The sequence below is a fragment of the Simochromis diagramma genome, unplaced genomic scaffold, assembly GCF_900408965.1.
Source record: "Simochromis diagramma unplaced genomic scaffold, fSimDia1.1 OVJJ01000596.1, whole genome shotgun sequence".
NCBI classification, from domain to species: domain Eukaryota; kingdom Metazoa; phylum Chordata; class Actinopteri; order Cichliformes; family Cichlidae; genus Simochromis; species Simochromis diagramma.
The window spans coordinates 5,770,484-5,797,800 of NW_024387245.1; the positions used below are offsets into that span (position 1 = coordinate 5,770,484).

General features: G+C 42.2%; 1 long non-coding RNA gene across 1 annotated transcript; it reads right to left on the reverse strand.

The window, feature by feature from the left end:
- Window positions 1–262: 262 nt before the first annotated feature.
- Window positions 263–11,403, reverse strand: LOC120747518. Its single transcript, XR_005699141.1, has 3 exons — window positions 11,390–11,403; window positions 1,561–1,563; window positions 263–416 (listed from the first exon to the last, which is right to left on the reverse strand). It is a non-coding gene; the product is annotated as an uncharacterized LOC120747518 (long non-coding RNA).
- Between the last annotated feature and the right edge of the window lie 15,914 nt (window positions 11,404–27,317).

Sequence of the window (27,317 nt, forward strand, 5' to 3'; positions counted from 1 at the left end):
CTTGTTCCCATGATTACGCATCATAACTCATCATCATTATTAAAATATGTATTACTTTTATGTATTAGTGATCTATTTGTTGTAATCATCTATCCTTGCAGTTGTTTATTACACAAAATAAATTATATTATCACACTTCTGGCCACAGCGCTGATATTCACTGCACATGCCCATATTAACCTTAACCAGAGGGTTTAAAAAAAACAAACCAGTGTTTACATACCATATCTGCTTCTGCCATGGCCTGGTGGACAAAAAATTGGTTAAGGGTTCCCCGAGCTTTCACGCCCCTCATGTTCTTCATGTGCCCACCATTAGAAGCATGCCTATGGAAAAAGTGCGCCGGCACACAGTGCAGTGCGCTTTAAAGGTGTTATCGTGCATTTTCCCAGCCAGGTGTTTTCCTTTTCCCATTCCTCCCTGTACTTTTGCAGCCTTTTTTTTTCTCTTTCTCTGAGGGGAACAAACATTGCTGCTCTAATGCTGGGCTTACACTGTGCGATTTTTGGCCCATTTTGAGACAATTTTTGAGTCGTGCGACCGATTTCGTGATCGGCCCGATTTTGGCCTTCATCGTGCATCGTTTAGTATACGTGGGGTATACGTGCTCACGCGCAAACACGTAAACGTCGGTGAAAAAGACGGAGCAGCACGGCTGTGCAGCGTGTGATCTGGACACAAGCGATGGAGGCACAACTTGTAGAACTTTGGAAAGCTCATCCGAGCCTTTTCGATGTGGCATCACAAAATTATCACGACCACAACAACTGTGAAAATAGTTGGATTTACATTGCTGCTCAATCACAGCTGCCTGATCAATGTTTTTCATTAGCAATTTAGCAAAGCTGATGGTGGTGGTGTGCGTGTCTGTGTGAGTGAAAGACAGGAGAGAGAGAGCGACAGATTTTCTGTTATAACCTTCATTTTATGGAGGCACAGTGTGAGCACTCAGGTCGCATCAGAGCATCGGGCCGTATAGTGTGAGACCCTGCATCGTGACCTACCAACTTCTAACCCCTGCGAGTCAATCGTGCAGTTTGAGCAGGAGCTGAATAACGTGACTGAAAAAAATCGCACAGTGTTTGCCCAGCTTTAGGTGTACTGTCGTCCGAGACTTGCACCGCAGTGTCGGCGTTTGTTTCCCTGTTGGCCATGCTTCTTGTTGTGGTCATCTGTTGTCTTCCGGTATTTTCTCCGTAAGCGACCTTTCCTCGACCAATGAGATGAGCGGTAATCTGAATTGTCATACTCGAATTGTCATAAGTGTGCTGTCAGCTCATTGGTCACAAAGCAGGAGAGGGGCTGGGAATTATGTTTTCAAACAAAGCGTTAATTCCATTAACATTTATAGACTACTTTTGATTCTCACTGTATTACGGGACAAAGTGCGTCCCTTATTAGCTCAATACGGGACGTGTACTTTTGTTTCTAAATACGGGACGATTCCGTTTTTTAAGGGACGGTTGGCAACCCTAATATCACGGCACAAGCAGGATCCACTGCACTGTTAATGTTAGCTATGTTACATTGCTGCCTCTGTTCAGTGGTGTCGAGCCAAACGGACTTTAACGTGTGTTTGAACGAGCTGACGGTTCACTCATTAAGCTGAAAGAAAGATGCTTTAATCACAGGAGTCACACATGTGTCCACTGCACCATCTGGGAACTCTTCTTGTTTCGTAATAACACAAACACTAAATCCTCCTTCTTTTGTGCTGTTTTGTAGCAGTGTGTACACCTGAGACTGCCACCTGTCTGTCTGTCCTGCACTCTCTCTCTTTTTCTTTCTCTCTGATTGTGTAATAAAAGTATGAACATGTGTTTATAAGTTACACTTGTGTTTGAATCCTGCAGCTTATCACACATTTGATTTCCATGTGTGACGACTGCAAGTGTCCAGAGTGAGGACAGAGTGAGAGACCCACTGCTGCACATCATCTGTGAGGCTTTGCACCCCTGATGATCCACCAGGACAAACTCAACAGTGTGTGAGGAAGAGGAGGAGGAAGAGCCAGCAGCAGCTGACAGATGGAGAGAATAGACAGACTGTTCCCTGTTTGTGAAGGACTGCTAGAAAAGTTTAAAATAACTAATTGTCTGTGCTGAATCAGTCTTATTAGGTAATGTTCAAATAATTTGATCATTCCAGTGTTTTCAGTGTGGGAGAAAGTACTCAGGGCCTTCAAGTTACACACTATGAAAGGCAGCAACAAGTTTAATATTCTGAAACCTAAAGTATGTATCAGCAGCAGAATGGACCTAAAAATAAATGTTTGTTCCAGTTCTATGAAGCTTTGAGTATTTTGGATTAGTAGCACTGCTGTGTTTGTTGCATCATATTGCTGTAATTGTTTATATGCTTTATATATTCTGAGGTAAGTTGATCTATAGTGTTACATCATATTCTATAAGGTAGGGGTGCAACGATACACAAAATTCACGGTTCGGTTCGGTTCGATACTTTGGTGTCCCACCCAAGGTTCGAATATTTTTCGATACAAAAAACTGTTACTGCATTTTTAATTTGTAATTTTTAATCAAAGACAGTTTTTAAATTAACCTAAGTGCGTGTTTTTTATTTTGACAGCGAATGCCATGCGGACCAATGTGCGCCGTTATTTAGCTCATCATACTGCAGCCACAGAAATTCTTTTGTCCATGAAACCATAAAGCTGCACTTTCTTTTTGCCTTATAGTCTGATTTGTCATAACTTCTCCGTTTTGTGGTAAGCTTTTCTTTGGCTGTCACTTCTTCACCCTGACCTGTCTTATTTGGCTCAGCAGAACTGAAATGCTTTTACACGCTCACTCACATAAGCTCAGCGATTCTCTGCGCGATCAACCTCTCACATGTTTAAGCTTGCTGCGGGAGATTTCACTTGTCATGTTTGCATAGTAAGCTAACGATTGATAAGACTATGTCAGAGGAATTGGTGCGCAAATTATCATCACTCACAGATCAGTGCTGTCGCTCTCTATACACAGTTCGCACGATTGCAAAGTGAAAGCAAAAAAACAAGCGCAAATTCAAACGCGACTTCAATATGTCACATATTGACAGTGGCTCACCAATGCCAATGACATAATTACCCAGCTACATTTCTGAAAGAATGCAAAAGCATTTACATATATTTTTCCTACAATAGCCCAACGGGCAGGGAAGAGATAGATTTTGGTAGCCCGACTGAAAAAATCGCTAGCTCCGGGACGTCGGGCTAGCGATATTGCAAGCCCTGTATCTGATTGAGGAATCACTCATCTTTGGAAAAGAGAGTTTATTACAGAGAAATGGCTCTTTCCAAAATAAAAGCTATACTATCCGCTTCTTCTGGGCTATATTCTCAGCAGCATAAGGAGAATCATGTGCTAACAGCTGTCTAAATGACTCGGCTAAAGTTAGTAGCATGCTTGCTTTTTTTTGTCTGCTTCCACTTGTCTTTGCACTAGGATGATGTCGGCGTAAATGTGCAGTCATATTCGTTGTGTTCCCACTAGTGCTTTCAGGTTAATCTCTTTGAAATGACCTTAACGCCACAACACGGCAAATCTCCGTTAACGAGCTACCGCCGATCGCTCCGTGCATGGGGCTAGACGGCAAACACGTTAACGAGCTAACTGCGCTAACACACTAGTTCACACCAATGTAATTGAGCATTGCATGGCACATCCAACATACTGTTTTACTTTAGTCCATGACTCGCTTACCTTCAGGGTCATACGTCACATGAAAACCAAAATAATTCCAAACGCCAGATCTGAATGTTGCAAGTAGAGCTTAACTTCTGTCTCGCTAGCTTGCCCTGCGCTCTTCCTTCTGACTATGCTGTCTGTGTTGAGCGCTCAGTGGATCTGCGCTCGACAGTGCAGCCTAGGCGGAGTAGTCGAACACAGATTCACTGAGCGCTCAACACAGACAGCATCGTCAGAAGGAAAATTGATAAAATAAATTACAAATGTTGTATTGTTCGATACATATGTGTACCGAACCGAAAGCACTGTATCGAACGGTTCAATATCGATACGAATATCGTTGCACCCCTACTATAAGGATGTTATGTGTTTGTATACTTTCTGCCCAGTTTGACCCATTTAGCAGAAGTCAGCCTGTTTAAGGCTCTGATATCTATTCTGTATGACTTAAAGCAGTTGTGACATGGTCTGATTTTCTCACCCAATAAAGGAATATTTCATATATCAGTCTATTCTTCATTTTATCAGAAACAGTTATCACAGCTTGTACATTTTCTTTTTATAAATATGTGTAAGCAATGAGCCAAATTTAGTAATGCCAACATACTGAAGGAACAACATTTGTCTCTTATATATGATACACCTATATATGCACTGTCAAAGATACTTGTCTTTGAGTGAAGATTTAAGGTGATAAGACATATAAATAACTGCAACTTGAATCTGTACTGAAGCTCAGTATTTGACACAGAGTTCATGTTCACTGCTGTAATAGCTAATAATGATTAATATAATAACTATAATATTGGCCATATTATATTTACATTACCAAAGTGATATGACTTTAGTCTCATGAACAACATCAGCTAATTCTTATTTACTAACTAATCTTGAAATAACTTCAGTACAGAAATGAAGCCCAAAAATCATGTTTTACTGTCCTGTGGTCTCAGCCTCAGATACTTATCAAATCACACAAAGCTCTTGTAGAAACAAACAAACAAATGAGCAAAATATGTTCTCCCTCATTTCTGTCAAACCAAGTTGTATGACACGTTTCCAGCGGTTAGTATCATGGTTGCTAGGCAACTTGGGAAGCGCGACGGAGACTAGACCGTCCCATACAGACAAACTTGCCGTTTATTTTGCAAATCGAGCTCAACACTGCCCCTAGCGTCCTGGAGCACTTCCGTTGTGTTTTGGAGTTTGCAAGTGTTTTGGAGTTTGTACGTGTTTTTTAGTTTGCAAGTGTTTTGGAGTTTGCATGTGCTTTGGAGTTTGCAAGTGTTTTGGAGTTTGTACGTGCTTTGTCTCTAGGGGCCACCGTAGTACTTTTGTACGCAGAATGACAACGATGTTGAACAGAGAGCGTCGTGATGATCTGATTTTTGTGCAGCTTTCTTAAGCAGGGAGGGGGTTAAAAGGACAAAGAGATGAAAGACAAGTTAGAGACTGTTAAGATTTCTGCATTGTTAACCACACAGCGTTGTAGACGTGCTGCCTTACATTGATTCCCAAAATCTTACCAGACCCACTGGTGCCCCAAGAATGCTCAAGCTCATACATTTCTCCAATGTATTTAGGCACAGGTTTGCAAAGTTATGTGCAAGGGTGTAGTGTGGGGTCTGTTTAGCTTTAAGTTTTCAATGTCACCGATATGGCTCTGTTTAAACCTGACTTATGCTGCATATTTAACCTGCTCTGGAGAAGGTTATGATCAGATCTTTGGATTACAGTGAACGATATACAGGACCAGCGTTAAGCCCTCCTTGATGATATTGTGTTTGAGTGATACAGATTCTTAGCTGCAGTAAGAAGTGTTGAAGTCCACATTAGCAGTGCTATAAAATGAAGCAGTACACGTAAACTAGATGAATAATGTCTGCCAGCGTTCTTTCTCAAACACACCCTTTTGTGAGATTTAGAAATCCTGGCTTAACAATGAAAGTTGATGTTGAACCTTCTTCACAGGACACCCCCTCTAATTTACTGCTATAACCCTGTTTCACTCATCTTTTCCTCTCATTCTCACCCTCTGCTCTCCTCCCGGAGCAAAGCTTGTTGCGCAATGGACCGTAATTTTTTTTTCCAGCTCGTGTTTGGACATCTTTTTGTGTTTAATCGTGGGAGATTGAAAGGATTAAGCAGGAGATTACGTATGGCGGGATTACACTGACCCCGATATCGTGTGGCCTCTGGGACGGGATGAGGGGGAAGGAGTGCAGAAAGGGAATCAGAGCAGCCATGGGACCTGTTGGGTTGGATGAAAGATAAGAACAAGAGAGAGAGATGGGAGGGGAAAAAACGAGAGGTTGAGATTTGGAACATAATGACTGAGAGATGTGTGAGGAATGGAAAAGATGGTGGATTGACAGAGGGAAAGACTTGTAAGACTTGGGTTCATGTGAAAGGAAAAGGAGGAAGGTGATACTGTTTTTTGGAGGGGTGACACATGGAGATGGCTAAAGGATAATTTTGGGTTATGCTTTTACTTTTATATTTGGAGTTCTGGTCATTAATACTGTCTGTATTAATGACCAGAACTCTGTAAAGTATAAACAGTATCTCTGCAACGCATGTTCAAAGATAAAACCCCAGCAGTAGAGAGAGATCCCTGAATATAATTTTTTCTTAATATGATCATTAGTTAATAGAAAATGGAAATTAGAGCTCCTTTACCTTCAGTAATTTGTTCATAAGAGTCAAATGGAAAACGTGGACTGTCTTTTTCTTTTAATTAGCCCTTTACATAAGTCATAGATGGAAACCTGCTTATGGTTTGATGGATGGATTCAGTTTTTTTTGTAAGTCAATGTTCTTTTAATCGTTAGCCCCAACTGTCATTAGTAGATCTTTTTTGTGAAACATGACAATGTTGTTTCTTTGTTTGTTTGTTTTTAAGTTTTGTTTGCTTGTTTTTTGTCCAAACCTAATTAAATGATAACCATATTACTTTAAGAGAACTAAATTATATTTTCAAAACAGCGATGTGTGACAGTGGTGGAAGGTGCTGAAAAATGTTGCAGTTCTGCCAATACTAAACTGCTGTTGTTCAATGCCTGATGTTCTTGTTCTATTTTATAATATTTGGCATTTGAGAAAACAGTCACCTTGCGACAGACCTGTCCAGAGTGTACCCCACCTCTCACCCTATGGCAGCTGGGATAGGCTCCAATCCCTCACAGCAATCCTGAGTTGAACTTCTGTAGTAGATTTACTTTATATTTTAGAATCATCAAGTCTATAGTGATGCAGTCTCTGTAAGATATGATAAGATAAGTCTTTATTGTCATTGCACATTCATACTTATAGAATAGTACAACAAAATTGGAAACTGTCCCACTAAACACAAAACATAACATAACATAACATAGTCAACTTTAAAGTGGATAAAACGTGCAAAAAGGTATCAATAATAAATTAAAGAATGAATGTTCAGTGCACATTATTATGTAGTCAGACTGGATGACTCCACTCATACAGGCTTAGAGATACAGTTTTTCAGAAGATACTATGCAGTCCTTTGAGAAATTTAGTACATCCCTATTTATGTCACAGCCAGGTGTTGCTAATCAAATGTCCTTGATTAACTGCTCATCAGCAAGTGTGAGCACTCCTATAAAGGGAGTTTGCTAGTCTGGAGCATTCAAGTGTGTTAATACAATGTCACAACATTGCTCAGAGTGGACGTCCCAATGCTTGGAGCAACAGCAAAAAACCCAGATTCTGACTCTGCTCGCCTCAGTTAGCATGTTAAACTTTAAAGTTCATGACAGAACAGTTAGAAAAAGACAGAGAAGTGTGGATGTTTGGAAGGGTTGCCAGGAGAAAGCCTCTTCTTTGTAAAAAAGAACATGGCAGCGTGGTTTAGTTATGCAAAGTTGTATCAGAACAAGCCACAAGACTTCTGGAACAATCTCCATTGGAGATCTAAAGCGGAGATGTTTGGTCATAATGCACAGCGTCATGCTTGAAAATCAAAACATAACAGATCAGCACAAACACCTCATACCAATATTACAAAGAAGAGCGAGCACAATTCCTCCAGAAAGCTGTGAGACTGATAAAGTCACACAGAACACAATTACTTCAAGTTATTGCTGCTAAAGGGGTTCTACAAGCTACTGAATCATAAGGTGTACTTCAAGTCCTGTGATCATCTTTCATATTCGCCTAACTGTACTTAGACTACTACACTGAATATTCTTTCTTTGCTAGTGCTTCTCATATCTTTATTTCTTCCATCACATTTTCCCAGTCATAATTACATCACACCAAAACACACATTAGAATTAGCAAAATGCTTTAAGTCATCACATTTCACATTAAAAGTTACACTACAGTCGGCGAACTTTTGCATGCTAACACTTTCCGCTTCTCACATGCACAGGCACTTGCACATGCACACACGAACACATATGCCCATACAGAGTGGTTCATTACAAATATCCCATATTGAGGGATTTATTCATCAGAGTCTGTGTCATCTCTGCTTATCCATGTTTCATTCATTTAGAGCTGCCAGTTTTGGTTTAACTGGAAGTCAGAACAGATTTAACAGCGTGTCATTATAATGTGTGTGAGTACAGAGGGAGAAAGTGAGAGAACAGAAGCAAATGGGTAGACACTACAGTGGTAGTGGATGGAGACCTTGAGCCATCACCATCATTCACTCACATCAACAGTCATTGACGATGAGTAAGAGCATATTCATAAAAGTGGCACTTAAACTATATTGTTTCTCTCGTAGGTGGTAGATTGATAACACTTCATGTTAAAGTTTAGTCTTTCATGCAGAAAATAAAACATTTCTTTTACAATCATCTGTCATGTGAAATATGTCGCAGTTATGAAAATGTGAATAAAGAATACAGAAATCCATATGGGCAGGAGTGACAGGCACATCCTTTCCTACTTGTTTACTCTGAAGGCTCTCTTTCGCATTGGCTACAATACCTTGATGTCACCCATCGATTGTCAGCAGTTGGAAAGGCGGCGCAGTGCCCTGATTAGCATACAATTAGGACTGACCTGCTGCCCCTGGGACTGGACGTGGCGAGGGATAGATGGAGGTCTTTCGAGGAAGGGAGGGACAGAGGCAAGAGCAGCCTGACACAGTGACTTCTGTTTCTGCTGACACACACAGGACAGTCGTGGGGTCTCAGAGGGCACCGCGGGCCAAGGTGTGTCAAACCTGTATTGACGTTTGGGAGAGTTGTCTCGGCCTCGCTGACAGACGCGACTATGAGGGCTTAATGACTGTCCCACCCAAGGATGTATAAATGTATGTGTGCCTTTAGCACTCTGCTGTGCGACTCTTAGAGAGAGGAAAAGGAGGAGAAATCCCGCATCATTTTTGGAAACTGTTATTTGGATCTAAAGGTAAATGCGATGTAGGCATGCCAATCAGTTGATACATCACACTGACACACAGACGTCAAGTCAATAGTCTTGCTGATGGTTAAATCTCTCAAGTAAAAATACATCAAATGTTTTCTTTGTTCTGTTCCTTGGATTATTTAAAGTAAATAGAAATAGTAAATAGAAAAATAAAGTAAATAGAAATGACATAGAAATTAAAGTAATTCATGTCAGTCTAAACTCTTTTTGTTTGAGGCTTAGCTCAGAGCTTAGCTTAGCTTGTTAGCGTCTTTCCAAACTGAGATTGGAAGCTGTCTGCAGGCCCCAGTCACATAGGTCTGGAGACAAGTTGATGACTGCCTGTCAGTTGCTGGTTACAAGGGGAAAATGTGTATTCCCCAACCACTTGCAAGTGGTTACGATCAGCCACTGTGAAATTGATTGCTAAAGTCCTGTTCACACCAGAAACCTCCTTGGAATTGCTTTGGTTGCTACCAGATTGCCACAGTGTCTCCAAATGTTTGCCAGTGACTCACTAGCTGGTAGTAAAACTATAAAAGCCCTTTTGAAATATGTTGGTTTCAGCAGCAAGGCACAATTTCCATTTAAGAGGCAACATTCTCTGTTTCTGGTTTGCACTTTTAGACAGTTTTTTCCATGCAAGCTAAAAGTTACTGCAGACACAGCACATTCTTTATTTCAGTGACAGACAACAAATGTTGCCAACCAGTCAAAGAATACACGTTATTACATTTGTTGAATGGTATCTAGGTCTGTGTGACTGAATCCTAAGAAGACCACGGTGAGGTCAGAGGAGTAATTTGACATGTGAGAAGGGCGGCACTTCACAAGGAGATGACCTTGGATGCACTACAGCCAAATTTAAATGAGGTAGTTTGTAGCAGAATATTTTAACCACACCTTGTATACATTATATGATGTGTTAGGCAATGTTCCCTCTAAGCTACGCCTGTGCGCAATCGCGCACTCCTGGCACGGTCTCTGCGCACAGAAAATCTGCGTTGCACACAAAAGAAAAAATCTAACCTGAATTGAATTAAAATAAATATCTTAACGATTCCTTCTGTTTTGCAGTGTGAGTCAGTAAGTGACTGGTGGCTGGCTGCTCCAGTCAATGATGCAATTCACATTCATATATACGCAGCTAATCAACATCGTTGACAAGCTATGACAGCGTCCTTATATGCCGACACCGGTGTTTTAGCTAGTAAAGCGGCGTGGCTGATGTGGAGTGAATCCACGTTAATGACGATGTGTACAACCATTGGAGATGTGAGCAGGACAGACGGAACAATTGATGGAAAAAGTGTGGACTTTATACCAGTTTTTACATTGTGTTGACAGGTCACATAAAACCAGAGTTATGATAAAAATATCTGCAGTGTTTGTTTGTTTTTCTTATATTTACTGCGGGAAGAAACAGTAAAAATGGCATTTAATAAGGAAAACGCTCAAAAGCACTCTCTGCCTGTGAGCAAAAACAAAACCAATAAAAAACCCACCCTTTCCTATTGGTGGAAAAAAATGGACCAGGTCAACCAATCAAAAAATGATATGGCAACGTGGCATTTAGTTGTTTAGGAAGAGGGGGGAGTTTTAGGAGTGACAGCGGTGTTTTGAGATGTGAGAGATTTGCAACGTTTAGCGCAAATCTTGTGTAGTTAGTGTGTAGTCAATAGTTTTGTTGTGTGTGTCAGAACAATGAGGCGACTGCTGAATGTTACAGGTGTTACCGGAGTGATACATCTCCTGTTGTCAGGCCTGCAGGTATCAGGCTGTCGTTCTCCTTTATCTCATAGTGGACAGAAATTATTTTTTGGAGTGGCACAAATAATTTGTGTGGCATCAAATTTGATGCAGAACAGCTGATTGTTCTGTAAATAGTTTGAAATGTTTATTTTAAAAGCTGCCTTGGCTGCATTTTTAGGTAAACAGCTGAAAAGAACTTTATTGTTTGCAAAACTCAGTAACTTTTTTTGAAGAAGTAACTATATAATTCATTGCCCAACATTGGTCATTATATACTGTATTTTGCAGACGGGACTCTCTCCCAGACCACAGACTCAGACTCATAATACAAGTCAGAGCTTTATTTTTTAATTTTTTTAAAGAAAGTTGTGTTTTCAAAATTGGAGTTATTTATACTTCCAATAGTGTTAACATACTACACAAGGTCATGAACAAGATTTTTTTTTAATTTTCATTGTAAGTGGGCTAAAGCAGTTAATTAAAAGTAGTCTAACATAAATGTAAACACTGTAATTTGATTATTTTAATAAACCATGTAACTTGGATGGATTCGATGCTGCCGTGACCACAGTGCACACGTCTGCTGTTGCTCACAGTGGTCCAAGGGACCGCTCAGGGAGTTTGTGTGTTTTCTCAGACACATGAAAAATTACAGGGAACATTGGTGTTAGGTGACATTTTTTGCCCCAGTCTTGTTGTTGTGTCCCAATCAGCACATTTAAAAGTAACAAACCGGATTTGTTACAATCCTGTGTTTGGATTCTCTCACCCACAGAGGTTTTACAAATCTCTTTATTTCCGCTTTCACAAAAGAAAAAATCGGCTGGAAATATTTATAGCCCCCATGCCATTAATTAACCACCTGTACCAGTAGAACACCATCACTCTAATTTCTAATATCTGTCATAATTGTTAAATGGCAAAAAGATAGCCAGTGATTAATCTGCAGAGCTCTTACTGAAGTGTACTTTACAGCAATTCTGCATTAAAGGAAAAGTTCATTAACAGAGAAGTTGTGGCTTGAATGTAAATTAAAGGAATAAGCTGTATTGCTTATAAATAATTTAAAATGCAGCTTATAAATGCAAGTTACATTTTACAGAATCGTGTAGACTGCAAATTAATGACACAATCTGTAAAACTGGGAAACAACTCCAACTCAACTCAACTTTATTTATGTGGCAACTTTCCTGTATGCATGCAGTCCCAAATGCTTCACAGACAGAATATAATACAGAAAAATGAAAAATAATTCAATAGCAGTTAAAAATTTATAGATTATGCCAAACTTTGACAACAATAAAAGGGTAAATAGTTAAAAATGTTAGCAAACACAAACAAGGGATAACTGGACAGTTATATCGCTCACCTTATATTTGCACATTAATGATGGCTACTCTGTTTAGTCTAGAGGGTATACAGAGTGGGGAATGATCATTAGATCCTTTGCTGGATCTGGAAGTTTGTCAACTTCCAAAAAATGAACAGTCTTTAATTACTCTGTTGAGAAAAATATCAACAAAAAAATCTAGGGGGAAAAATGCATTACATAAAATTGACCGGGTGCCACTGATTAGCTGTATGCCCATGTGGCACACAGGTTACAATCACTCAATCAATTAGAGGTCCTCCTGATTTCAACTCGATATGTATATAAAACACACCTGTCCACAGAAACAATCTCTTCCATTCCAACCTCTCCATGTGCAAGACCAAAGATCTCTCAAACAATGCCAGGGATAAGATTGTAGACATGCACAAAGCTGGAATGGGCTACAAGACCATCGCCAAGAGGCTTGGTGAGAAGGTGACAACTGTTGGTGTGGTTATTTAGAAATGAAAGAAGGATAAAATGACAATCAGTTGCCCTTGAACTGGAGCTCTATGCAAGATTTTGCCACATAGGGTGAGGAGGCTCATGGGAACGGTGGTGGATATGCCCAAAAGTACACAGGAAGAGCTTGTTATTGATCTGAAGGCAGCTGGGACCACAATCACCAATAACACCATTGGTAACACTCTACACCGTAATGGATTGATATGTTGCTGTGCCCGCAAGGTCACCCTAGTAAGAGAAGGCTCGTCTTAAGATGGCCAATGAACTTCTTTTGAAGGGTTGAAAGAAAGTGCTGTGGTTAAATTAAACCAAGATTGAGCTCTTTGGCATTATCTCAACCCACCATGTTTGGGGCGATCGTGGCTCAAGAGTTGGGTGTTCGTCTTGTAATCGGAAGGCCGCCGGTTCGAGCCCCGGCTCGGACAGTCTCGGTCGTTGTGTCCTTGGGCAAGACACTTCACCTACCGCCTACTGGTAATGGCCAGAGGGGCCGATGGTGCAATATGGCAGCCTTGCTTCTCTCAGTCTGCCCCAGGGCAGCTGTGGCTGCAACTGTAGTTTGCCTTCACAAGTGTATGAATGTGAGAGTGACTGAATAGTGGTATTGTAAAGCGCTTTGAGGGGTCCTGAAAAGTGCTATATAAATGCAATCCATTATTATTAAAGGAAGAAAAATGGTAAATGTGGCCCAAAGAACACCATCCCCACAGTCAAGCATGGAAGTGGAAACATTATGCTGTGGGGCTCTTTTTCTGCTGAGGATACAGAATGACTTCAGTGTACTGAGTAGCCAGAGGATGGGGCCATAAAATCTTGGATGATAACCTCCTTCCCTCTGTCAGAACACTGAAGATAGGTCATTAATAGGTCTTCCGGCTTGCCAGTGACCAAAAACAAACCGCCAAGGCAAAAAAGCGTGGTTAAAGAACAAGCTCATTGAGGTCAGGGAGTAGCCTAGCCAGTCTCCAGACCTCAGTCTGATAGAAAATATGTGGTGGGAGCCAAACCTTTAAGTTGCAAAGCAGCAGCCAAGAAACCTAAAGGATTTAAAGAGTTTCTGTAAAGAGTAGTGGGCCAAAATCCTTCTTGAGATGTGAGAAACCTGGTGACCAACTGCAAGAAATGTCTCACCGCTGTGCTTACCAACAAGAGTTTCTCCACCAAGTACTAAGTCATGTTTTGAGGATCAAATACTTATTTTACTCAGTGACATGTAAATAAATTTATGATATTCATGTAACGTGTTTTTTCTGGATGTTTATTTGATATTCTGTCTCTCTCCATTAAAATGAAACCACCATAAAAATGAGAGACCGTTCATTTCTTTGTAAATGAGCAAACAAACTCAGCAGGGAACCAAATAATTATTTCCGCTACTGTATGTGTAGGCTTACCTTTAACATTCAGCTGTATCACTCTGCACTGCCTGTTGGTATCAAAATTAATATTAAAATAAATTAAATTTGCTGACAGCATACTCCGCGTGTATCTGAGTAACCTCCCACAGTCCACTGACATGTATGTTGTAGGTTAAATTAACCTACAACATTTCTCTCTTTGTTAGCTCTCAGATCAACTGGTGGCCTGTCTATATTTATATCCATCCATCTTCTGGTACTATATCTAATCAAGGGTCATTTGGGGTATCTATACCCATCGTGACCTTATTGGATAAAAGGTTAAATGATGTTTTCCATTATTTGTTCATCAGAAGTCTGCATTCCCAACCAAAGTCAAATGAAGTAAACTATTGTCCCGTCACCTGGACAAAAGACTTGTGCCTATGCAAGTAAAAGGAGAGATATTTGTCCAAATAACCCGTGTTTTAAAAAGTTAATGTGGAGCCCTGTAGTGCAGCATGACTTTATCCACTCAGTGCGATGAAAAACACTCAGATTATCTAATATATACGGCTGAAATTGAATTTTTGACCATTAGCTTTCAAAGTAGGTGCTCTATGATCGAAGCTTGCTCCTGTTTTTGCGAGTGCATGTTTAGTGAGTCACTGCAGTGAGGATATGCAGCAGTGATTTTGGTTAACTGTCCATGAATTCGTATGAGAAGAGGTTGCTAAAATATAAAAAAAAATCCACTGAAAAGAAGAATTGCCTTGGAAAACTTTTGTAAATCTCTCAGTGGCATCTTAATAACTTCACAAAACATGCCCGTGCTCGTCCGTTTGAAGATTTAACCTGCCATGCGTTGTCATCTCCCTCTTTCCCACTCTCCTCTCTTTTCCTTGTCCTCACCTGACACACCCACAGCCAAGGAAGGCTGCTCGGTAGCTGCAATACAGAAGCCCTAATCAGCGGTGAGTATCAATACTATTGAACCCAGAAATCTCTGTGTCCCATGGCGTTTGTTCTGATGCATTGATGTGCTATTGATAGAAACAGGATGGCTAGCAGTGACAAATTAAAATGTCAGTGATGGCAAAGGTGAGCCTTGCCTCTCCTCGCCATGTCCTTAAGGTGGTGGTGGGGGGGGGGTGACAAGCCACTCGCTGAACGATTACTGATAAAATGCTGACACCTCACTCGTGCACACATGCACACACCAACAAGGACATCGGTGACAAGGGGAGTCGCATATTGAAAGGAAATGAGTCAGGTGAGAGGACAAGTAAGTGTGACATAATGGTTTAATGGTAAAAATTCCCGCCGAGTGCTTTTTAACCATCATCGAGCTAAAACTCTCAGAGTGCCCATTTTATAAAAGGGGCTCCAGATTCAGTCATTACAGCATGAGCTACAGTATCAGTTATTTAGCCACTTCTTTGCATCTCAATAAAATATGATTAAAGGCTGCTGATGAATGCTGTAATTACACAAATGAGAGCGTTTTCCAAGAATCAGACAAATTGTGCTGCTGGTTTGTCATTAGGCACGAGTAGGCCTTATGCGCATTGATTTCATGCAGTGTGTTTGGAGGAGTGAGCTGAAATGAAGACAGAGTGACGGAGGACACGAGCACTAGGCATGCTGTCAACATTTAAATATCATCAGGTCTGTGCGTTCACTCCCACATCCACCCACACACACACGACACACAGAGTATGATAAATGCAAAGGGGAAAAAAAAATCTCTGATCAAGCTCTGAAAAAACTTAAGCGTCCGTGTCCTTACTGGCTCTCTGACTATTTCGACTCTCTGTCTGGATGTAATTGTGGCTACTTATAATGTAAGTGCGGGTGCATTAATCTGTCAGTGTCATTCTCCTGATGTTCCAGCTGTTCTTTGTTTGTAATGCTGCCCCATGGTTGATGAGCACAGTTCTGACAGCCAACTCCAACTAGCCCAGGACGGCCACCGCGGCCTGGCCTCTGGAGAAACCTCGTCAACCAACTAGGGTCAAGGACCGCCACTGATTGACAGGTCAGTTTGAGTAAGATGTAATACGTTCAGTCATTGTGTTTACATGACATGCATGCTAACTTTGAGGGACTAACGAGTGCCTCAACTCGTGAGGGTTTCTGGTTGCCCAGGCCTGAAGATTACTCTAATGTCTTACTGCTGTAAGTAATGGATGGAGAGAGTGGTGCTGTCGGTATCAGATTTGTTTTATTCATGTTCTCTGTTGCAATATTAAGCCTGCTATCGAGCCATCCTTGACGTACTGGTGGGAGCGTCTGCAGTATGAGCACACCATCTCTTTGCCTCGCTCCTGTGAGTAGCCCAGATTCTGTCTGATCAACTTCTGCTGTAGTCTAATTTATGCACCAGCATGCGTCTTACACAACAACCATTAGCATAGCATCTGTCAACACAGTACTGTACATCATGGGTAAAATGTTTGTCCTATAAGTATAAATCTGTTTCCCCTTAAATATAACTTGTGGTCTCCAATTCAAAAATGCAGCAAAAGACAAACAGGTTAGCTCTTTCGCCCCCGAACCATCTTCACTCTCCCTTGCTCAGTCTTTGATAGGCACATGTCTTTGTTGTTTGTTATCTCCTAAAAGAGAATAGTCAGTGTGACTCAGGCATGCTTTAAACAAATCAATATTTTACTATTATAATTTAGTCAATAGGCTGCAGCATATACAAACTGCGTTATCAGCATGTAAAGAAGAGTTCATTTTCTTTTCATTCAGTCTGGTTGCATCAACTTTGGCTGAAACAAATGGTGACTGTTTAATGATTCAGTTTAAAGTGACTCATCCATTCATCCTATTAGTGATATGCCATTTATCAGGTCCAGGTTGTGAGAACAGCAGTCTAAGTGCAGACGCCCAGACCTTCCCCTGTTCTCAGCCACCCTTTGAGGACGACATTCAGGCACATAATCTCTCGAATGTGTGCTGGGTCTACCCTGGGGCCTCCTCCCACTTGGACATGCCTCAAATATTGTATAATGTGGATTGGGTAGTGGTCGGTGGTAGAGTCCTTGGCGGTCCAGCCGCTGCTAGCTGAAGTGACTCGTATTTGTGATCAAAGCAAATAATTTTGATTGGATTGTTGTAATTTCTTCTGAGAGTGAAGTAACTCAAGGTCACACTTTTTTAGGATTTCTACTGCTTTTGACCAGCGAAGACTTTTAAATCAGCAGGAAACTAAATTTTTAATAAAAGCATGTATTGTAGCTCATCAGTCCTTTTTTTTTAATGTGATACTGGATTGCCACATGTGTGCAAAATGAAGCACCTAGGCATGCGGCATGACTGATTCAACAAACATTTTTCAAAAAAGGGCTCACTCTCAGGAGCTCAGTGAATTCCATCGTGGTGCCATGATCAGCTGTGCAGTCCAGTCGTGAAATTTCCTCACTACTAAATATTCCACAGTCAGCTGTTAGTGGGATTATAACAAAATAGACATCGTGAAGCAGTAGGCCAGTCAATATCTGCAGACCTCCAAACTTCCAATCATCTCAAGAGTGCATAGAGAGTTTCATGAGATGGGTTTCCATGGCTCAGCAGCTGTATCCAAGCCAAACACTTTGCAAAGCTTTAGATGCAATGGTTTAAAGCACGCCACCACTCGCAGTTTTCAGGAGAACAATACTTGTCTGATTTCAATATGCCAAGTGTAAAGTTTGGTGGAGGTGGGAATTATGATATGGTTGTTCTTCAGAAGTTGGACTCAGTTCTTAGTTCCAGTTAAAGGAACACTTAATGATTTAGCATACCAAGATATTTTAGATGATTTAATGCTCACAACTTTGAGGGAACGGTTTGAAGATGGCACCTTCCTGTTCCAGCATGACTGCGCACCAGTGCACAAAGCAAGGTCTATAAAGACATGGATGAGCGAGTTTGGTGTGGAAGAACTTGACTGGCCTGCACAGAGTCTTGACCTCAAATGCGAACACCTTTGGGATAAATTAGAGCGGAGGCTGCAAGCCAGACGTTGTTGTCTAACATCACTGTCTGACCTCACAAATACAGTTCTGGAAGAATAGTCAAAAATTTCACTCACACACTCCTAAACCCTGTGGAAAGTCTTCCCAGAGGACTTGAAGTTTTTATAGCTCCAATAAGTGGGCCGATATAATATTAAACCCTATGGATTTAGAACAGGATCTGCGTGTCATATCTCACACGCATATGAACTCAAGTTCATATGCGTGTGAGATAAGCGAATGCTTTTGACAGTTCAATGTATATATTAGACCTGCCAACCTGTCTAGAGAAGTGAGGTGTACACCACTTCTTGTGTACACTACCTCTGAACCCTCACAGCCCTCAGTTAGATAAGCGGCAGAAAATTGATGGAAGGATGGATAGATATCGATAGATTTCTCTTAGTGGCTTGTGTAACATAAATTTAAACATGCAACCTAATATGATCAAGATTTACAAGACTGGTGGAGTGTGAAATGATGGTCAGATTAAGTTTCAGGTCATGTTAAAAAACTTCTCTATCTCAGTTTCTTGAGTTTCTCCTCTTTTGACAACAAAACAAAACAAATCAGTAAATTAGTGCTCACTGAACAAGAAGCAAGTGAGTCATTGTTTTCCAAAAGCTCCATTCGCCGCAGCCAAAAATCCGACCACACACATTTTTATCTGGATATGTTTGAGAAATGCTAGCATAGTGCGGCCAAAACAGAGAAACAATCAGGCTCATTGTACCAAACTGGAGGTACACAGGTGCCACTGATACATTCACATGCCCGTTTCTTTTACACTTGCACAAACATATTCAGGCTTCTGTTTTTAGTAAATGTGTGTTTAGCTTGTAACTTTAGCTTGTAACTAAACAGGACATCATTCATTAACGTTATTACATCTCCAGCAGATTCACATATTCTTTGATTTCAGCCACCTGTAAGTTTCAGTCCAGTATTTAACTTCATTTGGATCTTTTTTTTTTGGATCTCTGTTACACTCAGCGAAAAATGTCTGACTCTTGAGCTACTCAAGGAGCTGCTTCTAGTGTTTTATGCTGCAAAGGAAAGGTACAGTGGGTTTTAGAGCATTTTAGCTGAAAAAAGTGGCTTATTGTGGTTGAAGCTAGTAGGAGCCTCAGAGGCTATAAAAATGAAGAGAGTCTGTCCCCATAGACTGATGTTAAAATGTTGAACTTTAAAGTGGATTTAAACTCTATATTATACTACTGTTAGTTAACTTCACTGTAGCCATTTGTGACAACTGTATAGGGGTGACTTTTTGGAGAAAACATCTATTGTTGTTTGAAAATGTTGTATTGTTAGAAGTCTTTTAAATGTTTTCTCTTTTTTTTCATGTTTGTTTTTGAGGTATGCAAACATGGCCAAGATGACATGCTGAAGTTCAAACTGAGCATCAGAATGGGGTAGAAATGTTATTTAAGTTGGTTTGAGTGTGACATGATTGTTGGCATCCAACGGGAAAGTCTGATTCTTTCAGAATCTGCTAATCTGCTGGGGGCAAATGGTGTAAATGTGAGTGCAAATGATCATCTGTCTGTCAGTGTTAGCCCTGTGATAGATCACCCAGGGTGTATCCTGCCTCTTGTCCTATGGTAGATATGATAGGGTCCAGGTACCCTAGATCAGCGGTCCCCAACCCCCGGGCCTCGGACCGGTACCGGTCCGTGAGTTGTTTGGTACCAGGCCGCGAGAGTAGAGGCTCAGGTGTGAAATGTATGGTTTTCAGGGTTTTTATCAGTTTTCAGCGTTATTTTGTTATCGTTTTTATCGTTAACTCGGTTTTCCTGGGTCTTTTCACGTGTGTTATGAATAAATCTTCTTTTTTTCGGTACCGGTATAAGTTTTATTTTGTTGTATTTATCCGTGACACCTTAAAGGCCGGTCCGTGAAAATATTGTCGGGCATAAACCGGTCCGTGGCGCAAAAAAGGTTGGGGACCGCTGCCCTAGATGGGTGCTGGTATTTTCCCACACAGCCATCTCTGGGGTTTATAGAGAATGACCTGAAAAAGCAATTCACAGTGAGCGGCAGTTCTCTAATCAAAGATGCTTTGTTGATGCCGGATTGGCTTCGAGCTGATTGGAAGGCAATAGTAACTCAAATAACCACTTATTACAATCAAGGTATGCAGAAGAGCATCTCTGAACACACATCAAACCTTAAAGCCTATGGCAGCAGAAGACCACATTGGGTACCACTGTGGTACATGAGTTTGCACGGGCTCACCAAAATTAGGCAATACGAAATTATAGAAAAATGTCACCTTGTCTGATGAATCTTGATTTCTGCTTCCACTTTGGGACTGTAGGGTCAGAATTTGGTGTAAACAACATGAAAGCATTGATCCATCCTGCTTTGTTTCAACAATTGAGGCTGATGGTGCAGGGGATATTTTCTTGCCACACTCCAGACTTCTTTGTACCAACTGACCGTTGTTTAATGTCATAGCTTACTTGAGTATTGTTGCAGACCATGTTCATCCCTTTACAACTGCAGTGTACCATCTTCTCATAGCTTCTTCGAGTAATATAATGTGGCATGTCACATGAGTTCATCATACTCAAATGTCTTCGACAGTAGGGATGGGTACCGGTGTCGGTTCTGACATAAACGGTAGTAACCAGACCGAAAAGCAGCGCACATTTCGGTGCTTTATTTCGGTGCTTTTTTTTCCTGAGCTGTGATACACTTTAGATTCTAGCCAATCATTTTACGTTTCCGAGGATAATAGGCGGGGCCAGGTACATACGTTCTTTTAGAGCAGAGCTACAGATTAAAAACGCCCAAGAGGAAGCGGTCAAAGTCTGGCTGTACTTCACAGCAAAATATGCAAACTCAGCAGCCTGCAACAAGTGCTTTAAGCTGATACTGTGAAACTGTCAAAGGAGGTAACACCTCGAATCTGATGAAACACCTGGCGACGCATAGCGTTTTTTTAAAAAGCCGAGAAATGCGCCGTATTTGATAGCTTGCTGCGAGACCTCACACCGTGCACATCTACTGCGGGTGTGGTGCCTGTTATCGGACCCGGAGTTAGCAACATCCCCCAAAAACCCGAAGAGGAGAGTCCTGGCCCCTAGCCCTGCCAGTGTAGCAGAAATGATGAGGATGATGACGGCAGCAGCAGCCGTTCTTCTCTGCGTGAGTAGCTTAATGTTGTTCCAGTGTAATTTACGTTGAGTAGGCTAACCACGTTATTACATTAATGCATGTAAGGTGAACTAGCAAACATCATCATAGCTACATGCGGCTGTCTTCTTGTTTGATGGCAGATACTCCCTTCACCCTGGCCAAAAAGGCTAAAATGACCAAAGAAAAAGTGGAAAACAGTTAAACATGAGAGGTTTTTGGACAAAGTTTATGTTTTTTCCATTGTTTAAGTGCTGCTTCCAGCCAAGAGTGATACCATATATGCCCCATAGCTGCAGAAAAGGCTAACATTGTTATCTTTTTACAAAGAAACAGCTGAACATGAGAGTTTTTTGGACCAATTTTGTGTTCTCCATTCTTTAAGCACCGGTTTGAGCACCGTTTAAGCACCGGCACAGTTTCAAAAGTATCGGTTTGGCACCGGTATCGGATAAAACCTAAACGATACCCATCCCTATTCGACAGTCACCAGATCTCAATCCAAAAGAACACCTGTGGGATGTGGTTGAATGACAGGCATGGATGGATTCATATGTGCGCAGTGGATGCGATGACATCAATTTGGACCAAAACTGTCTGAGGAATGTTTTTAGCACTTTGTTGAATCTGTGCAATGAATAACTAAGGCAGTACTGAAGGCAAAAAGTGGTTGAACCCTGTATTAGGAAGTTTTAACTAATAAAGTATGCAGTGAATCTGTGTAATATTCGGGTTACCAGCTTTAAAAGACATATCATTCACCAGTCCTAGTGACCAATAAAATAAACGAGACAGCATGCATATAATTCTGTTGACCTATGTTACATGCTATGTGTGACCTGTCTTCTAAATATTTCTGTGCTGTACACATGAAGTTTACCACTACATTGTGGAGACCTAAATGGTATGTTAAATAGAATTACACTCACATTCACACTACATAATTTGCAGTGAAGCCTTTCATCGGCGCTTAGTCTGAGACCATCTCCTCGGTGTCACAACAAAGTCTGCTCTCAGCCTTGTTACAGAAAGTAATTCCTGGCTTATTCCCCTTCATCTCCATCATCTCTCATCTTTACCATCTTTCTCTCTTGCTTTTCTCCCTGCCTTGTCTTCATTAGCCCCTCCCTCCTTTGCAGATTCTCTCTCTCTCTCATCTATATCTTTAGCTCTCCACCTGCCTTTCCTCGCTGTCTTCCTGGTGGTTGGAGGTACGGCCCAGACCAAGCAGTCACGGGGTTCCAGATGGTCCGACTGGCAGAAGGTTCAGAACTGACACCTCGGCAGCTGATCCCATCCTACCTGTAAACCCCGGGGGGTCTGGGAGGGAACATGTGTATCAAGAAACATGAGAGGGGAAAGGACAGGAGAGGGACTGGGGGGGTGAGGGGAGGGGCATTACATAACAGCCGAACCTGTCATTTACTGCAACTCATCCTCAAACAGTGCAAGGCTGTTTCTTTGAAAGTGCCTGCACTTCGGAGTTGTTTGAAGCACAGGCATACACACTTTGCTATCACTCAAGTGCTGCGCAACGAAAAAAAAAAACTGACTTGAATAGTTGAGGGAGGGAGACGGGGAGGAAAAATAACAGACAGATCATATTACAGATAGAAATGTGAGGAAGAATTCAAGACAATGAGGGAGGGAGAATGGAAAGGAAGACTCAGCGAGGCATGGATGACAGCTTGCGACGCCGCATTAGTCACTGTGCAAGAAGACAGAGGTGTCTACACGGCCTCTTTAGCACTGTCTCCTCTAATGGCTGTGTGTGTGTGCGCCGTGTGAGGAGGTGCAGTGCCCACAGTCTACATGGCACGTCCCGCCAATGCTGCGTGTGTTTAGACAGCGGCTGCAGCAGTGTTGATGGAAACACACAAGGGAGGGAGGGGCCCTGACGGGGAGGAGAGCAGGACAGTGCTAATTGGGACAGAAGATCGGGGTCAGGAAGAAAGGAGGAGGAGAAGGGAAGAGGAGCAGAGGAGAGACGGGGAGTCCTCAAGCCCTCCGGTGGCCCACTCTGCTTAATGATGCGTCTCTCTCGTAATTAGCAGACGGTAATTAACGCTCGGATCACCTGGGTCTCCGTGGGTCACTTTCTCCCTCTCCGCCACTCCACGCTCCACTCCTCACTTACAAACTCTCACCAGCCGCACTCCCTGAGGTCCAAACCCCCGAGACCTCCCAGGAGTAACCCTCCCCAGCAGCTCAGACGGAGCCAATAAAAGCACTCTTTCCATATGGGACACGCACTTTATGGGTAAATCTATGGCTTCCTCTGTCTAAACCAGCTTGTGTTTATTCTTGATTGTATGTGTTTGTCTGTCTCAGCACTGCTGCTGCTGGCGTGTGCGCGTGCGTGCGCGCTAAGCGAGTTTGTATGGGAGGCAGCCAGTGTTTTGTACACACGGTCTGTCAGGCTGCGTTAAAGCGGGCCTCACCTCCAGGCTGGTTTAAATATTAAGACCGAGTGGTGGCTCAACATGCATATTTTAATACGGGGCCCTTGTGTGGAAGCACGAAGTGGCACATGACCAGTTTTTCGGCAGCACAAAACTTTGCGCTCCAACTTTGTGATTGATCCGAAGCAGCCACTTGCCTGACCTCAATGAGCCGAGCGTGGCAAACGACGGAAACAGGCGCACGTACACACACACACACACACACACAAACACATGCAAATAAAAGATGCACACAGATGGTGGCGCAAGACACAATATGCTTTTGCTGGCTCGCTCCGAGACAGTTAATAAAACATGGAGTTGGTAAGAAATTCATCCCAGCCAAACCCATCTCCAAACAAATGTGGTTAATAATACAGATATGAATTTATCCGTTTCTTTTCATTCCCATCCCCTGGGATCGGACCACGTTGACTTTAGTCCAGCACACCCCCACCATCCGTCCATGGGTGGTGACAGCTCATGGGATGTTCGCTTTGTTATTAATTGAATTTTAAAGTAACCTTGCCATGATATTGATCTGCATTCGACGAAACCCCACACAGTCACTCACACGGGAAGCGTGGTGCACGCGCATCCATCGCGCCTCGTGCATCCTTTGCAAGCTCAAGGTTAGCGCGGCAGCGAAAAGTAAGCAGCAAGCGAGAGTGCTTCGTTGTGTGGAATATTTGTCAGAGTTTGGTGAACGGCTGAAGTTTGGGAGTTGTGCTGAGGCGTGCAATAAAGGCGGGGAGGGGCCTTCTAAAGAGATGAGAGAGGAGAAGAAGGTGGAAGAAGGGGGCGAAACGGAGTGTGAAGAGGAGAGGAAGAAGGGGTAGGAAGGGGGTGGTGGGTGGGGGAGCAGGACGTGGCCTGTACAAAAAAACGGCAATGTGAAGTTGGCTGGGCAAAAAATGGCGAAGAGGGAGAAGAGAAAGCAAACAGTGTTACTGTTTTACTGGATTTACAGGACAAGAGAAAGCAAGCCAGGTGTGTGAGGGAGAAAAATTTCACTGACCTATTTTACAGAGTTTGGATGCTGCTTGGCCCCAGCTTCCCCCACTAGCAGCTCCCTCTTCTGGTCCAAAACCGGAAACACCACCAGAAACTAGCTCTATTAAGTGTTTTCATTCCTCATTAGCTGCAATGAAAGTCAGTTTTTTTTTACAAATTGCTTGCTTCTGAACACACTCATCCATCACTTTGCCCGTTAACAGCAGCTGTCAGGCTGAATTTAACTTTTCAGACTGAAGCCCACGGAAGCTGCTGATGACTCTGATTGCAGGAAATGGTTGAGAGATGCTCTCATTCGTGACAAAGATCAGATTTTTTTCTGGGTTTCTTTCCCACCTTTTAACGCCACGATTCTGTTGGATTACATCCTAAAACATCACTTGTTGCACGTATCAGTGTCACACCCGCCAATGTGAGAATGATCCAGCAACTGTGTGTGTGGGTGTGTGTGGCCGTGCGTGGGTGTGTGCTCGCCTGTCTGTATGGGCAATGCAAGGGTGTGAATGCTGGAACGCTCCAGCTTCGTATCTAATTTGACTTCCACTCCTTTCCTTTTTGTTTGCCTCCTGTTTCGAGAATGTTTTGCTCTATGCAATCAAGTTTTGCTGTTTGCTTATTTTAAATGTCATAATGTGCTATTAGTCAGGCCAGACATGGGAGTCAGGTTAAACACGCTGAATCACAGATTTAAGCTTGGTGACATTTCAGAGACAGAAGGTAGTTAAAAAGCCTCCAGTAATTTCAAGCATTCATCACACAAACTGTCGCTGATGCTTAACTGGTACACGCAGGGGTTAATGGCAATTGATTGCTCGCCGTTAATCACCGTGGTTTTGTGATTACCTGGCAGGGTCGTATCGATTGCTCATTGATCAGTGCATTTCTGCCGCTTTCCCCACTCTGTCTGTGAGCTCACTGTCATTTAGCGCTTTGCCGGTGCAATATTGTCATTATGACACCCCAGGCGTCGGTGCTGCTCAATGACTCCCTGGTGGCAAATGTCTGCTGAGTTACAGAAGAGACCGGCCGGTCAGTCAAACTTTGATTTACGCGGATGTGGCACGGAAAAGTGACAAACTTGAAGATAATGTATCTGAGCTACAGGCGACATGTTCGCCCAGCGGCCTCCAGGCGCTCACCTCTGGCTCATCCCAGTTAAACAAGTTGTTTCTAAACTCCCTCATACGAATCAGGGCTGTGGTCAATTCAAGCGAGGGCGCTGTGTGAATGAAGAATAAAAGTTTACACCTCTCTCTTGCCTCTGCCCCATCTCGTTCATTTCTGTACCTTAGTGTGTCTGGCTCTTGCCTCCATTAAAAGCCTTGTCCAAAGTAATGAGTTTAAAGTCAGAGTGCCTGTGTCAGGAAGGCAATAGAAACAGTGATTGTGTGTGTGTGTGTGTGTGTGTGTGTGTGTGTGTTTGTGTGTATGGGTGTGTATATGTGCTCACGAAGGCTTTGAGGTACGCTTTGACAGCTGCAGATTTAATAAGCAAATGTTAAAGGTAGGAGGTGAGGGGTGTGGGGTGGGTGTGGGGGGGTATGGATGGGGCTTTGCTTATAAAATATGAATGACTGTTTCTGCATCTTCTTCAGCAGGCTTCATAGCTCCGGTTTGCATTTCCCCGCGCTCCACTCAGAACAGAAATGCACAGTCCAGCAGAGCTCTGAGAGAAGATGCTGAATTCTATATAGACATCGTCCCTCAGCCTGACATAATGAGCTGCGCAGTTTTAATAGGCTGTGTCATGTGTTAAGCTGAAGCGGTATTTCTCTTTGGTGGAGGACATCTACCTTTTAGCATGTGTGCCCCGGTGTGGTTGGGTAAGTCACCAATACTAAGTTGCTTGGCTCCTCAAATCGATGCCACACACTTTGTCCCATCATGAAAGTCTGCATTAAGATGAGAAGTCAGCTAAAAGCGAGACGACGAGGACGAGCTTTGTCCTGCGCGACAACTATTACAACAGGAAAGTGTTTCTGTCACGTAAAACAAACATGGCATTAATTGTTTCCTATTAGAGGAAGCAGAAGATTCAAAATTCTTCAGTGAATACCTTAGAGATCGCGTGTTACACTGTGGCATTGTGGTGGGATTAAGTATAAGATTTGTAGAAAAGAGAAAAAAAGTTTTACAAAAATCTTTTGAAAACTGTCTGAACAGATGGTGTCTAGCATCCAGGGATTGTGATGGTGTCAGCTGCATCACTTTTATGACTTTTTATGGAAAAGAGAATAACAGAGGGTGCAGCATGGTTGAAATTTGTAATCATTTAGTACGGAGGGCTATTTTTCACCATTGTAGCAATCCATTTCTGGAAAGTTAGGAATCATAAAAGGATGGATACAATTTGTTTGACAGTTCCTGGTAATGATTTTGATATTGATATTATCCATTTTCTTCTGTTGTTGGCTACAGGTTTTGGACACTTGTGAATCGTTACCAGCGTAACAACTCTGTGATCGTCACGTCACACCTGAGCAAACACACTATCGCAGATTCTCTCTATGTCTCTCTCTGGCCGACAAACTACTGTGTAAGATGCCAAAAAACAAATCGTCACATAGTCATCATCAACACGCTGGCATTCATTTTTCTACAAATGACAGAGAGCAAGGTCAGGAAGTACAAATGATATCAGAATAAGTAGCGGGGTGTAAAATCATTGAGTAAATGTTTGCAGTTCGAATTCAGCTGACAAGAATAATGGATATTGCATTAAT